Source organism: Anomaloglossus baeobatrachus, chromosome 5, assembly GCF_048569485.1.
Source record: "Anomaloglossus baeobatrachus isolate aAnoBae1 chromosome 5, aAnoBae1.hap1, whole genome shotgun sequence".
NCBI lineage: Eukaryota > Metazoa > Chordata > Amphibia > Anura > Aromobatidae > Anomaloglossus > Anomaloglossus baeobatrachus.
Genome location: NC_134357.1, coordinates 312,712,384 through 312,729,295, shown reverse-complemented (window position 1 = coordinate 312,729,295; position 16,912 = coordinate 312,712,384).

Here is a 16,912-nt window from a genome sequence, read left to right as displayed (position 1 = left end):
AAATATGTAAGAGTGGTTTAATTGAGTTCTAAAAAAATATATATGTATATAAATGTATCTATATATGTGCATACAAATATATCAGTGTATCAGAGGTTGCCTAGAACACTATAGATAGCGTCAGGCACTCATCAACCCAGGAGCCGGGAACAGTGTGCGGGGAACGTGCAGCTGATTGTGCCACTCATTATATGTGGATCGGTTTACTAACCGATCCTGTTGAGGGTATCCATCCCCCTTAGGTGGAAAGAAGAGGGGGGGACAGGAGAAAGAATCAGGGTGAAGAATAGTGTGAAAAAACAGTAGTATGGAGAACGCAAGTGCTAGTTACAGTGAAGTAATACACGTTGTGAAATTAAAATAATCTATCGCAAGAGCGTCAGTGAAGAAGTGATTACATTTCAGGGGTTAAAGGCAGCACGATTGCTCACATCAATAAAAGGACAAATATGTGTGTGTACTAATATATGAATTACGGTCCACAATAATTAGCACATAGCTAAAAGGACTCAAATTGAGAGGTACGGTAAGTGTGAGCAGAATATGCCCGTGTATGAAGGTATAATTTTTATTAGAACAGGGACAGCAAGACGGGACCAAATTATATGTAGGTATAGTGAACGGACTTTACTTGGAACAAACATGAATTCTATTACGGCTCACAGGCCGTTCAAATTACAGATTCACTGAAGTGAACAGCGAATCGGACAAGTAAGCGGGGTGAAACGAGTTCAACACCCTGGGAAACTATTCAGTGCGCATGCTCGATTGATAGATATGAAGCCGGTGCTCCATAGAGAACTCTGAAAGGATGGCAGGGTCAAGTAAGTTCAGGAGCGTGGGAAAATTTATAGTGCGCATGCCCTAGTGCACCAAATGTCCTATGTAGCTGAAAACAAAGAGAATACGAAATAGATTAAAGGAGGGAAAACAATCCCCCAAACGGGCCAAGTCAGAGAGCCTCTTGGTCCCGGTTCAGGCCTACAGTGTGGCATCAAGATCAGTATAAATATCCTAAAAACCTTTTGTAGATACGTGTAAAAAATAATGAATAAATGATGGATAAATATATGTGTAAAATAGGTGGTGTATGTACATGTATTAAAATTTGTGTTATTTAAGACCCGACATGTAAAAAGAAAATACATTATTATACACGGATAAAAAGAAGAGACAGGCATATAAAAAACACTTAAAACCATGAATATAATAATATGAAAAGAATACGAATAAAAAATAGGAATAAAAGCAACTACCGGAGATCATTCTCAATTAATAATAAAATATTTGTATATAAGGCTGATATATCCAGAGATACAAATAAATAGGAGTCTTTCCACTCAACATCCTTAATAATATTAATGAGATGTGTAGACTCATGTAGATAGCTTCTCAAGTTGGTAACATGGACTCTCATAACCCGATCTATATAGGCAGCCAAGTTTACCGTTAGGGAGTCAATCAAAAGATGAGAGGAAATTTCTTGAAATTAAGAACCCAAAAGTAGCATTCTACTATCACTTGCCCAAAATACACAAGAGCCTTCAAAACCCCCCAGGGAGGCCCATCATCTCTGGGATTGACTCCCTAACGGTAAACTTGGCTGCCTATATAGATTGGGTTATGAGAGTCCATGTTACCAATTTGAGAAGCTATCTATGTGATTCTATACATCTCATTATTATTATTAAGGATTTTGAGTGTACAGACTCCTATTTATTTGTATCTCTGGATATATCAGCCTTATATACAAATATCTCCCATGATTTAGGTCCAGAGTGTTTCAAACAGTTCCTTTTGGCAGATGACCAGCTGCCTGAGGCTCAAAAAGAATTTCTCCTAGAAGGGATGAGATTTATATTAACAAACAACTATTTCACCTTTCAAGATAGACTATATCATCAGTGCTGCGGCACCGCAATGGGGTCAAAGGTCACACCTACCTTCGCTAATCTCTTCATGGGTATGTTCGAATTACAATATATATATAATTCTGAATATTTCAAAAATGTAATTGTATATAAAAGATATATTGATGACCTGTTCTTAATCTGGGACAATTCAGGTGACAATATAGATAATTTCTTGGGCCATATAGGTAACAATAATTGGGGTCTCACCTTCTCCCCTAATGTTAAAAATGATATGATTGATTTTTTGGATCTGACTATTATGCACATAAAGAGAGCAATTCATACAAAAACTGTTTTCAAAAAGGTGGATAGTAACGGTTATATCCATTTCTCCAGTAGCCATTATAATAAATGGCTCAGAAATGTCCCGAAAAATCAATTTCAAAGAATCCGTAGAAACTGCACATCAGATGGAGATTTTTTCACACAGGCCAATATCCTGAAGGAGAGATTCCTGGATAAAAATTACCCCCTCTCATTGATTAAAAAAGCATATAAAGATAGTAAAATTCTAACACAGATGGATCTAATTACACAGAATAAAATCTCAGATAAATCTGATAAGGCTTTTTCCTCAAATCTCTTGATTACTTATAGCAATGATGGGGACTTGATTAAGAACATCATTTGCAAACACTGGAAAATCCTTCAGAATGATCCCTTCTTGAAGGATGCTATACCGGAGGTACCAGGGATAACCTACCATAGGGCCTCCACTCTAAAAAAACAATTGGCCCCTAGTAGATTGAGAAATAAAATTGTTACAGAAACAACTATTAATACGGTGGGGGCCTTTAAATGTCTAGTAAAAACTGTTTGTGCTGCAAGTCCATTCAACACAAAAGGGTTAATTTCAATTCCTCAGTTGGGGGAAGATGTTTTTTCTATCAAAACCCACCTTACGTGTCAGTCAGACTTTGTCATATATCTGATTGAGTGTGAATGCAACAAACAGTACATAGGAAGAACGACTCAGGCACTACACAACAGATTGAACTCCCATAGACACAATATAAAAATAGGGTTCATGCTACATGGCCTTTCTAGACATGTTACCATATGCCACGATGGGAAATCAAAATTTAGGATTACTCCCATTGAGCAGATACCCCATTTTGCTCATAACCGTATTGAACTATTGAAGAAAAAAGAAACATACTGGATCTACAAATTGAACACTCTAAAACCCTTTGGTCTTAATGAGGTTACAGATCTATTTTACTGAGGTACTACTTTTAGATATTTATTGTCATTCTAATATTTTATTATTAATTTAGAATGATCTCCGGTAGTTGCTTTTATTTCTATTTTTTATTCTTATTCTTTTTATATTATTATATTCATGGTTTTAAGTGTTTTTTATATGCCTGTCTCTTTTTTTTATCCGTGTAAAATAATGTATTTTCGTTTTACATGTCGGGTCTTCAATAACGCAAATTTTAATACATGTACATACACCACCTATTTTACACATATATTTATCCATCATTTATTCATTATTTTTTACACGTATCTACAAAAGGTTTTTAGGATATTTATACTGATCTTGATGCCGCACTGTAGGCCTGAACCGGGACCAAGAGGCTCTCTGACTTGGCCCGTTTGGGGGATTGTTTTCCCTCCTTTAATCTATTTCGTATTCTCTTTGTTTTCAGCTACATAGGACATTTGGTCCACTAGGGCATGCGCACTATAAATTTTCCCACGCTCCTGAACTTACTTGACCCTGCCATCCTTTCAGAGTTCTCTATGGAGCACCGGCTTCATATCTTTCAATCGAGCATGCGCACTGAATAGTTTCCCAGGGTCTTGAACTCGTTTCACCCCGCTTACTTGTCCGATTCGCTGTTCACTTCAGTGAATCTGTAATTTGAACGGCCTGTGAGCCGTAATAGAATTCTTGTTTGTTCCAAGTAAAGTCCGTTCACTATACCTACATATAATTTGGTCCCGTCTTGCTGTCCCTTTTCTAATAAAAATTATACCTTCATACACTGGGGCATATTCTGCTCACACTTACCGTACCTCTCAATTTGAGTCCTTTTAGCTATGTGCTAATTATTGTGGACCGTAATTCATATATTAGTACACACACATATTTGTCCTTTTATTGATGTTAGCAATCGTGCTGCCTTTAACCCCTGAGATGTAATCACTTCTTCACTGACGCTCTTGCGATAGATTATTTTAATTTCACAGCGTGTATTACTTCACTGTAACTAGCACTTGCGTTCTCCATACTACTGTTTTTTCACACTATTCTTCACCCTGATTCTTTCTCCTGTCCCCCCCTCTTCTTTCCACCTAAGGGGGATGGATACCCTCAACAGGATCGGTTAGTAAACCGATCCACATATAATGAGTGGCACAATCAGCTGCACGTTCCCCGCACACTGCTCCCGGCTCCTGGGTTGATGAGGGCCTGACGCTATCTATAGTTTTCTAGGCAACCTCCGATACACTGATATATTTGTATGCACATATATAGATACATTTATATACATATATATATTTTTTTAGAACTCAATTAAACCACTCTTACAAATTTTTTCAATATCAAAGTGGAGAAGGAGAAGGGGTTAAACCCGCGCAACTACGCGTTTCAAGGTCTGTGACCTCTTCATCAGGACACAGACCTTGAAACGCGTAGACCCATGGAATAAAAGAATGTTCTGAATTATCAACATCTCCTCTGAATTTATCTGGCGGATTGCGCGGGTTTAACCCCTTCTCCTTCTCCACTTTGATCTGCAAACACGTGGGGCCGCTGCAGCCGCCATTATCTGATGCTATCTATGGTGGTTGTGACCTCTCACAACCTGAATCGGTGAGTGTATTGTGATATATGCTAAACCGTATGTGTAATCTGGTAAAACCCTATCAGCGCTTCTCTTTTCTAGTTTCCATATACATTTTTTCAATACAAATTTTTATTCATTATTTTTAATGTCTTGGGATGAAAGAGAGAGTTTATAAAGAGATACATTGTATTATTCTTTTATTACAATGTACTACGTCATTTGTGACCTTGAAAGGTATAGATTCCCGCCGATTTTTTTCTTTGGGGGTGTGTCATGAGTCATGACGTCATCTCTAAGGTATATAATGTTGTGTAAGCTCTCTATACAGCAGATTTGATGTTCTTTGCCAGTTTGTCCTGAGGAAGGGAGCTGTGTCTCCTGAAATGCGTAGACCTGTGCATGAAATAAAGCAACATTAATCTTAAGCTTTCATGATCTGTTGGTCATTGGCGCAGCTTTGAAACCCATCTCTACTGCTCTCTGTTATCTGCCTTATGGGGACCGCTGCCATGGCTTGGAGTTACATGCTGTTATAGGAGTTGTGACTTTCACAACCCCTTTTGGTGAGTAGTATTGCTCATTTCCTCACCCTGTATATATTGGGGTAAGACCCTATTGCGCTTCTTTTTCCACAGTTTCTCTTATTAATGAAATACATGAAATACAATAATACAACGCAAGAAGGACAATAGCGGCATCCATTATATAATGATATGGCAAAAAAAAAAAAAAACAGATCAGATTGTCATGACACGATGGTGTGTTTCTGTGCATTGGGACATCAGATTTATATCTGGGTGCATTTGACATGAGGAGATTCAGCAGAGGCATATAAAGGCACGGGATGTGGCGAACTGTAGAAAAATAAGAGAAAAATTAAAAAAGGATTAAAATGACTCAGATAATGAGCCACACAAGAGCTCTGCAAACTCAGAAACAAAAAAAAACCCCTTCTCTAACACCCGGAGGGATTACAACCGGAGAAGCAGAGGTGGAACAAGGGAATAAAAGGAAAGGGGAAAGAGGGCACTATCATAACAGACCACTCTGACTCTAGATCACACAGAGAGCTTTGCAATCAAGCTAAACTTTTGCTCAACAATAGGATGAGACTTTGGTAGAACAAGGCCTTTATGTAACGCTATGTCAAATGGGGTTTAATACCTAGTGGTCTGAGGATACAGGTGTTTCCCTCTTTCAATGTCATGGATACAATTTTCAAAAGGGACTGGCAGGATGCAGCTACTGTGTGCTCCAGAACCTTTATGCAATTGATTATCAAAAATAATGAAGCATGACTCTGTGACATTGATTTAGAGATTACTGCACTTCAGTGACGCCTCGCCAATGAATTAACCCCCGTGGAGCTTACTAAGTTCAATGAGACCATTAATAAGGAATTTGCCAAATGGAAGAAGGAGTTAGTCACTACCAAGACTATAAAATACCATCACAACATCACAGATTATAAGAACCAGCAAGTCTATTGCTGGAAGGGAATACAACGCCGTAAGAGACACGTGGCTGGTCTCTCTGCTTCTGCTTTGGCCTCCTCTATCTCATCAGTAGAAGATGAAAACTTGTCAGCGACTGAGTCCATATGCAGACCTATCACTAGAGGTTTAATTGGTAAGATCCGACCCGGCAAGGCACCTTTTGGTGGTGCTAAATCTGGATCAGTTCCATCTGTATCTACAAAGAAAGGCAATACTAATGAGTTGGAAGTGATTAATCTATCTAAAGTCGTGTTAACAAATGACAGTCTTCGCATGCGCAGTAGACGCGGCTCTCCACCTAGCGTCCTCTGGGTAATTTGACGTCACTGTAGGTTTTCCCAGCCCAGTGGACGCTGGAGCAGCCATTCCTGCCATTGCAATGCACCTGGGAATCTCTTAATTGCGACATGTGCTGCAGATTCCATGAGGTCATGGCATGCATATACTCACTTCATATGGCAGTTGTCCACAGTCCCCTGAGGAAGTACATGAAAAACATGTTGAGACTTGTCCCCACGTACGTCCACATGCGGCTATAATACCTCCAGTAAGCTCTCCTACATAATTGCTGTTGGGTATTTGACACCCTTAGTATACTGGATTTTTCTATCCAGGTCTCTGACCTTGTTCAGATTGACCTCTTCTGGGGTGTGTTTCTTGTAATACATATATATTTTTATCCTCCCTTTACTTTTGGGATTACTATACAGCAATTTTTTAGTAATTGAGCAAGCCTTATGTGCCTTGCATGTGGCCATATGTGGAGATTTTTCACCCTTTTTGTCATTGTCCTGTCTACCCTTATTTTTGTACATCATATCCCTTGCACTTTTTTGATAATAAATTATTACTTTTTCTACTCTAGTGCTGCTTTGTGTCATTTTTTGACTTAGGGATGTATTTATGCATACAGGCAAATATAAAGACTTTTCGGTTCTTTTGTTTTTCATATGTCTATTGAAGTTGTTGCCTTCCATATTTCCTAATGAGGTTCTTTATTACTGCTCTGCGTTATTTATATCCTCTTCCCATGTAAGAAGACCAGTACTATAAATAATGTGTGATCATTATGGAGTCAGTCTATTATATATTTTGCATTGGGTCTAAGAAGCATTTTTATGTTACTGATCCTAGCTTCACTTCATCCTAAATTAGAAAAGTAAATGATCTCAATGAGAACATTGTAGATTTTCTGTTAATTTTTTTTTTACCATGGCAACAAATGTATTGCCATATTGCCATTTCATCTGTCATCTATCAAAGTTTCCATTCCCTGACTTTGTACGTGACGTTTTTCCCATATGATCTTGATTATCACAGTAGAACTAAGTTTTCACGGCAAATAAAAGAATACTACATCATTTTAATAAAACCATTATGCAGGACAAGAAGTTAAGAGCATGTTAGAATATTGTTTGAAAGGCGTCCTATTATTTCCCTCCCTGTACATACACATATACACTGCAGACTGAGATTCTAGACTTCAAATACAACAAAGTCAGGGGCCACGTAATCAATCTGCTGTGAATGGTGCCAGCTTGAAATTATTTTACCAAACAGTCTACAGAAACTATGGAAAATAATGTGGATTGTAAATAGACGTGTCTCTACAAGCTAGGATGTCATCAGTATATTGTTTGTACTAATCTGCAAAAATAGAAGCTATCCTACCGCACAAAACTAGATAAAATATATTTTACTATTTAAATTAATGTTTGCCAAGAAATACATATTTAAAGTCTCCTGACTATGTTACGGGTATAAGCTAGAATTTAGCAGAAATGAAAAATAAAAAATATATATAAACTGTATATATATATATATATATATATAATGTTTATATACAGTATATTTAAAATCACTGATAGTTGACGTGGAAATATTGATCTTCTCAAGATGATGCTACCTTTCATGGGGTTGAATAACTTTGTAAAAAAATCCAGTTATATCAGGAGCCAAAATAACGTTTAAGCAACCAAAAACAGCTGCACAAGGCTCAAAAGGTAAGGCCGACCACCTCTACCTCCAAAGAAGGGGGAACCTGCATTATGCACTATTGGACGTTCAAGGGTCCTACACATTGTTCTTGCACAGGTAGTAGTGTAGCTACCAGGGGTGGAGGAGGGTGGCAAGGGATACAGTCACCCTGGTTCCCTCACTCACAGGGCACACGAGGAGCTACTACTGTAATGGGCACAGGGTGGTAGCCATGGGTGAACTTTGCATTTTCTAAGCCTCATATAAATTAAAGTTCTGTGTATGTGTGTGTGTGTGTGTGTGTGTGTGTGTGTGTGCTGGTGGTGTTACTTGAAGTACCTTCAGGCTAGTCCTGTTATGCTCATCACCAGTTCCATGGGACTTCCAGATAAGGACAACAGACATATTCATAAAAATGAAGTACTCTTTACTTGGCACAACACTGAAGCACAAAATGCAGCAGGCAGCACACTTCATGGTATTTTCTGTATAAAACAGAGGCACAATCAGTGTGGTTCCTAGCAACAGCACTTTACAGTCTTTTAACCAAGCAAGATAAATTATCACCAGAACCGACAGGTCAATATGTTTCGCTGAGCATCTTGCACACAAAGCCACCATCAATGTTTCCTTACGAGGGCTGCTCTTAGAGCTGCATCACCCTTCCATCATCTCTTCACCGGGTCACCTACCAATGCAATACACTGGTCTCATTACATTCTTGGCTTCTTTCCCACAAGTCTCCTCCAACCTGCCTAACAATGTGACCACTGTCACTCCAATAGGTTCCCTTTAATGGTTTTGTGCTGTTTCTTTGCTATTTGTTTCACACCACACCAGCTTCAGTAGAACAAATCCTTCCTTCAACTGTACTGTCAACATACAGACCCCTGAACCAGGAACTTCCTTTCCTCTTCTTTCACTTTTGGTTTTATTTCTATATAACCTAAGGGTACATGCTCATGATCATTAATAGCAGCATTTCGAAGCAAGCATGTTTTCCTTCATACAGTACAAGCACAGTGGATGGGATTTATAGAAATCTCATGCCCACTGTGCTTCTTTGTACCGCAATGTGAACTGACATGCAGTGTGGCTTTCTGAGCCGCAGCATGTCAATTTATCCTTGCGGATAAGTGAGTGTTCTCAGATGGAGAACAGAGCGAAAGTCCGCTGCACCCAGAACCCTGATTGTGTGCACAGAAGCTGCATTCTCCTGTGGAGAACACTTGCGTCTCTGCAGGAGAACACACATGGCATCTAGAACGCAGCGTGTATGGATCGTGGGCACATACCCTTACACTACTTCTCCTTGGCTGGCTAAGAGCTTAATCCAATAATACCTAAACATAGGGAAATCGAACTATGTCTAGAGGAAACTAATGACCTTTTGTGGCAGGTTCTAATACTGTTGAGACTTAAAGCTATTCATCTTATACATTAGCAACACTGCTATATCTAACACTACACCTTATTATACCTACAAACAGTGCTATACATTATACCTTACAATAATATTGCTGCATAAAAACACATGTCCATACATTTGAAACAAAATCACTGATGTCTTCAGGGGGGTATATAACAGTAGGTTTACCCTTACACTGCCAGTGCAAACTATAGACATAACCTCTGTACACTACTGCTTTCTGTTCTTTAGACCACAGGCTGCTTTAATCCTGCATTCTCAAGAACTGTATGAATGCACAGCCATTTAGAGTCTCAGCGTGGTGACGTCATTGCGCCGAGACATTGATGTCCTGTGTATGGGATGACAGCAGGTTGATCCTCCTGTACTTTGCTGGTGGACTCAGCAAGATCCTGGATTAGGTGAGTATATGGTATTTTTAATTTTTATTAAAACATGTAGTGTGACTGTGTGAGCATTTTAAAGTATGAAGGACCCTCTTACAGTGAAAAGGCTACTGTGAGGGGCACTTCATACATTCTAGCGGGTATTGTGCAGGGTTCTTATACAATGTGGGACCTCCATAAAGTTGAGGTACAATATACAGCATGGGATCTAATGTGGAGGCCATTATACAGCGTGGAACCCAATACCATCTAACAATGTGTGGGCAGTTCTACCATCTAGAGGGCACAAAGGAGGCATTTGACTATGTAAGGTGCACAGTGGTGGGCATTATTATGTGGGGCACTAGAAGGAGCTCTGTTTTAGTACCACACAGCAGGTATGATAATAGGGAGCATACGACAGCAGCAACTCAGCATTGGGGTGATAATAATAATAATAATAATAATAGTAAAGTTTATTTATATAGCGCCAACATATTCCGCAACACTTGAACACAGAGCGCAAGAGTCTTTAAATTTACCAGAATATAGAAATACCCCAAAGACACCGTGATACAAATGTATAAAACATTTTATTTTATAGTGCACAGGGTATTACAGTACATACAAAACAACAATCATAAAGAAACCAGATGAGTAGGTGAAGGAAGAGGGGAGAACCCCACGTGACCCAGGAAATATGTCAAAAATTGTAGCGGACCTGCTAGACCAAATAAATGTAAATCTTATTGTAGCAGCCTCATGCCCGTAGAAACGATCTTACATAGGGGCAAAAACATCCATTGTGCCACTAATTCATGGCCCCATAGCCTAAGCCTATGGCCTTATATCAGGTCATGACTCAAAAGGCCTGTATGTAGAGTTGCACAATGGACGGAATACCCTCTAAGGCAAGGTTATCACTCAATACAAATATACAGAATTAGGAGATGCCCAAGCAGTATCGTATTAGTCAGTCATTAATAAGGCATGCAGGCTTACCACAAACAAATTAAGCGTCCGAAAATCCTGGAGGGCACGTGGGGACCGACGTCCCAACACGTGTTTCGTCCAATACTTCGTCGGGGGACGATGATTAAAAGAGTGCCAAGAGTGGAGCTTAAAAAGGGACCTTGATTGATGACACACCTCCTTTTCCCCATGTGCACCGGGGTGAGTGGCCGCTGCAGACCGCGCCGTGGCTCAGTATCGGCGGCCGGAAGTCGACGGAGCGAGAACTTCCGGTGACGTCACCATACGATACTTCCGGTTTTTCCGCCGCAACAAGCGTTGCCAACAGACGGAACCACTGCAGTGCTGGGTAAGGTGAACCGGCCCATAATGAACCTCTCCATCATAACCCCATACGTGGCTTCACTAGTGACTTGGAGCGAATTTTACTGAGGGCATTTGAGGAGGGGATTATCCCTAAAAAAATTTACGAGGGCCTCCTAGTAAAAACACCTGTCGTTCCAACTTTCTACCTCCTCCCCAAGATTCACAAAAACCCAAAGACACCTCCTGGGCGTCCCATTGTCTCTGGCATGGGAGGGCTGTGTGACGTCACATGCAAATTTATCGAACATTACTTGCACCCCTTGGTGGAGACGCTGCCCTCTCATGTCAGAGACACTGCGGACGTCTTAAGGAGATTGGAGGGTCTTATCTTGGAGGAGGGGGCGATTTTGGTAACGATGGATGTGGAGGCCCTGTATTCCAGCATTTGCCATCGGGATGGGCTGGCCGCCGTGCGATTCTACCTGGATTCGAGTAGTCTCGATGGGTCCTTGTCCGCCCTCATCATGGAGCTGTTGGAGTTTATATTGACGCACAATTTCTTTGTTTTTCGAGACCGGTTCTTCCTCCAGCGGCGCGGCACTGCGATGGGGGCGGCCTGCGCGCCGTCTTACGCAAACCTCTTTCTCGGTTATTGGGAGAGGGAGGTTTTCGGGGACGGCGTGCCGGCGAGCTCCCATGCGCAGTGTTGGCTGCGCTATATTGACGACATATTGGTCATCTGGGGGGGAACCGGCTCTGGGCTGGAGGATTTTGTGCGCCATCTTAACTCCAACGGCTATAACATCTATTTAACTCATCAGGTCGGACCAAGGACAATCGAATTTTTGGACATTCGAATCTCGGTGGAATCTAGCGGGGCTGTCGCCACTACCATCTTCCGGAAAACCACCTCGGTTAATTCCCTCCTCCACGCTACCTCGGGTCACCCCAGGTCGACGGTGAATGCCATTCCGACGGGCCAGTTTCTGCGGTTATGCAGGCTGTGCTCGTCGGATGAGAGATTTGAATCGGAATCAGGGGATATGAGGGAGAGGTTCATAATGAGGGGGTACAGCCAGAGATCCATCAAAAAAGGCTACCAGCATGCTAAATACTCCCAGCGGGACCAGCTTCTATCTGGGAACACAATTACAAAACCCACATCTAGTCCAGTGGCAAGATTTATTTCCACCTATTGCCGACAGTGGGACCAAATCAGGGGTGTACTAAATAAACATTGGGCCATCCTCCATACTGAGCCCTCTCTTCGTGGCTATTTACCAGAATGCCCCTTGATGACGGCAAGGAGGGGGAGGAGCCTCAGGGATGCATTGGTGCATAGTCACTATGTGGCCAAGAGAACCCCCCTTTTTGGATGTGGTCCCCAACGTGTCGGCTGCTACCCTTGTGGTAGCTGCCGGGGCTGCCAGAACATCATCCGGGCCACAACCTTCTGCTCAGCGGACGGAAAGAGGGAGTTTTCCATTCGGGCATATATCTCTTGCAGCACATCTGGCGTAATATATTACGCCACGTGTGGCTGTAATAAGATATATGTTGGTCTGACCTCACGTGAGCTCCGAATTCGCACGAGGGAGCATGTGCGCGATGTTCTGGCGGCCAAAGAGGCCACCAACCCCGAATCCCTAAAAACGATCCCCAGACATTTTAGGGAGGCTCACAATTGTGACCCTGCATCCCTCCAGGTCCGTGGCATTGACAGGGTACATCTGGGAATTCGGGGCGGGGACCTAAAAAAACGGTTGGCACAGATGGAGTGCCGTTGGATCTTTGTTCTGGGTACTCAGGCACCAGATGGGCTGAATGAACGGCTCTCCTTTGCCCCTTTTTTGTAATCATCGCTCTTATCCCCATTATAATGATATCTTGGGTGAGTCCGACTGAGGGGAAGTAAGAGGGAGGCGGAGTCCCTCTCAGTCGGATTTAATGAAACTCGAAAACTTGCTTTCAGGGTGGTTGGGTCCACCCTGGCTATGCAATAGAGGTGTGAATAGCTGCGTAGCCCCCTGTGTGTCTTTTAGGATTTTGAGTGTTATCTTTTCATGCTGTATATATTGGTGGTCTTACGACTCTTTTAACAGTGTGTCTTTTCTTTTGTTCAATTTTAAGGGACCTTCTTGTCATGAACCTTCCTCCTTGGCCCCCCCCCTCTTTCCCCACCCCCCCCCCAATACCCCCCTTCCCCCCCCCCCCCCTCCTTCCCCTCCCTTCCGTCTTAGTGCCCCCTTCATTTGGGTTCTGCTATCAATTTCGGCCTGGAAGAAATGGAGACTCGCATACACTTATAGAACCTGTAATTGGGAGGCTATGGAACGGTGATATACATGGACATGGAATATCTGTAATTGTTGGTTATATATCTATGTCTATTTCTTTTCCCTTTATTCCTTTGCAGACGTCTGCTTACTCATTCTATCTATCCTCCTTTTCTTCTTTCCCCTTTTTATGCACCATTTTTGGTGATTGTATATAAACAATGCTTGATATGTATGTACTTTATAATATGTATTCCCCTGATGGTGTCATTAGGTGATTTTGTACATATATAATAATGCCCATGTGTATTTATATACCACACTGTTATTGATGGGAGTATGGAGGTTGGATTAGTGTTTTCATTATGGGCCGGTTCACCTTACCCAGCACTGCAGTGGTTTCCGTCTGTTGATTCGCGTCCGTGGCAACGCTTGTTGCGGCGGAAAAACCGGAAGTATCGTATGGTGACGTCACCGGAAGTTCTCGCTCCGTCGACTTCCGGCCGCCGATACTGAGCCACGGCGCGGTCTGCAGCGGCCACTCACCCCGGTGCACATGGGGAAAAGGAGGTGTGTCATCAATCAAGGTCCCTTTTTAAGCTCCACTCTTGGCACTCTTTTAATCATCGTCCCCCGACGAAGTATTGGACGAAACACGTGTTGGGACGTCGGTCCCCACGTGCCCTCCAGGATTTTCGGACGCTTAATTTGTTTGTGGTAAGCCTGCATGCCTTATTAATGACTGACTAATACGATACTGCTTGGGCATCTCCTAATTCTGTATATTTGTATTGAGTGATAACCTTGCCTTAGAGGGTATTCCGTCCATTGTGCAACTCTACATACAGGCCTTTTGAGTCATGACCTGATATAAGGCCATAGGCTTAGGCTATGGGGCCATGAATTAGTGGCACAATGGATGTTTTTGCCCCTATGTAAGATCGTTTCTACGGGCATGAGGCTGCTACAATAAGATTTACATTTATTTGGTCTAGCAGGTCCGCTACAATTTTTGACATATTTCCTGGGTCACGTGGGGTTCTCCCCTCTTCCTTCACCTACTCATCTGGTTTCTTTATGATTGTTGTTTTGTATGTACTGTAATACCCTGTGCACTATAAAATAAAATGTTTTATACATTTGTATCACGGTGTCTTTGGGGTATTTCTATATTCTGGTAAATTTAAAGACTCTTGCGCTCTGTGTTCAAATGTATCTCCGAGTTGTTGCCTATAATGTCTGGATTTTCTTGTTATATATTCCGCAACACTTTACAATCCGATGGGGGGTTGTATAGACAAAAACAAAACAAAATAGTACATAATTCAACAGCTACAGTAGGAATGAGGGCCCTGCTCAAAAGCTTACAATCTATGGGGAAAAAGGGGGACACAAAAGGTGAAGCTCACTTGTAGATCTGGCCTGCCATCGTTATGCTAGTTTATTGGTTACATATAAAGATGAATGATCTGGTCTTTAGACAGTAACCTTTTGGGTGCCCTTACGTGCTATTGGTTGAATGTAGGATGTGAGGACAGAAATAGGAGAGAGAAGGTTACGAGTAGCATTTAGAAGGTGGGACAGGAGAGAGTTAGGTTAGTAAGTTATTATGATAAGCTTGTCTGAAGAGATGTGTTTTTAATGTACGCTTAATAACTTGGGGGCTGGATATTAGTCGCACTCTTTGGGGTAGTTCATTCCAGAAAACTGGCGCGGCATGGGAAAAGTCTTGGAGATGGAGGTATGACGTTCGTATTATGGAGGATGTTAGTCTAAGATGATTTGCGGAATGAAGAGCGCGGGTAGGATGATAGACAGAGATGAGGGATGAGCTATATGGTGGTGCAGAACTGTGGAGAGCTTTGTGGGTGAGGGATATGAGTTTGTATTCTGTAGCTGATAGGTAGCCAGTGTAGTGACTGGCACAAGGTGGAGGCATCGGTGAAGTGGCTCGACCGGAATATGACCCTGGCTGCTGCATTCAAGATGGATTGGAGAGGGGAGAGTTTGGTTGGAGGGAGACCAGGTGATAGCAGGATGAGGAGTTTGTGCAAAATGGGAATGTATGAGGACGGTGCTGGAAATGTGAGAAGTCAAATATGTATTTGTTGTAATCTCTGCAGGCGAGTCATGACTGGAGTTGTTTTGTCAGTCTAGGCCAGATGGAAAAGTTGGGAAAAGTGAACAACTTCATCTGAACGGACGTCAGCAGTAAGTATCTTTATATAAGCGCACTGTATTCTCTTATATGTTCTACAGGACTGGTATCTGCCACATAATATCAGTGTTGGTCTTTGTGTACAGATTTATTATCAGTAACAGCACAGTCTTCTTATGAGGTTCACCTATACCCATAATTAGGGTGTGCCAATGTAGTTGTAATCAGGGTTACCTGGTTAAAGATACACTCAGATGTTACCCATCCGCCTTGAGCTAAACCCTTAGCTATGCCTCTATGCACAGGGACCCTCTACTGTCTGTACCTATTCTTGATTTGTATCTTGAAACTGATGACATAAAAGATGGAAGAAGTGGCCGGAGTAAGGATTTGAGAAAGTCTAGAAAGGACAAGTAGGGATTGATTTGCATGGAGAGCAAAGCCTAGCCTATCTGGTCCAGAACAAATTTCCCAAAAAGTTACTGTAATGTTGAAGACGTTCAGAGTTCTTCTTAAGATCATTCTCTAGTTGGTCAGTGCTATTTTGGTGGTACAATGCATGCCTTTTCTATATTAGACAGATGTTTTTAAAGAAGTCCTCTTATGAAGTTTTTCTTTCACTAAATGGGTACATTTGTGTGTGTAGAGTAGGGTGTTTTTGTTAATAAACTCACATTCCACAGTGTTCTTCGGTATCCATCATCATTCTGCTCCTCTCCTAAGTGATGTTACTTAAGACTATTCATCTCACTATATGCTCTATGTGTGAGCCAGAAGTCTCTTTGACAATGTAAGCAAATGGAGCCTCATTCTTGAAGCCCGCTTTACACACTACAATATATCTTACGATGTGTCGGCGGGTTCACGTTGTAAGTGACACACATCCGGCATCGTAAGGTACATTGTAGTGTGTAACAGCTATGTGTGATTGCGAATGAACGGTAAAACATTCATTCCTCATGAATTGAACTTCAGGTTGTTCATCGTACCCAGGGTAGCACACATCGCAGTGTGTGACACCCCGGGAACGATGAACAGATCTTACCTACGTCCCACGGCTCCCAGCCAGCAATGCGGAAGGAAGGAGGTGGGTTGGATCTTTACTTCCCGCCCATCTCCGCCCCTCCGCTTCTATTGGCCGGCTGCCGCGTGACGTCGATGTGACGCCGAACGTCCCTTCCACTCCAGGAAGTGGACGTTCGCCGCCCCACATCGAGGT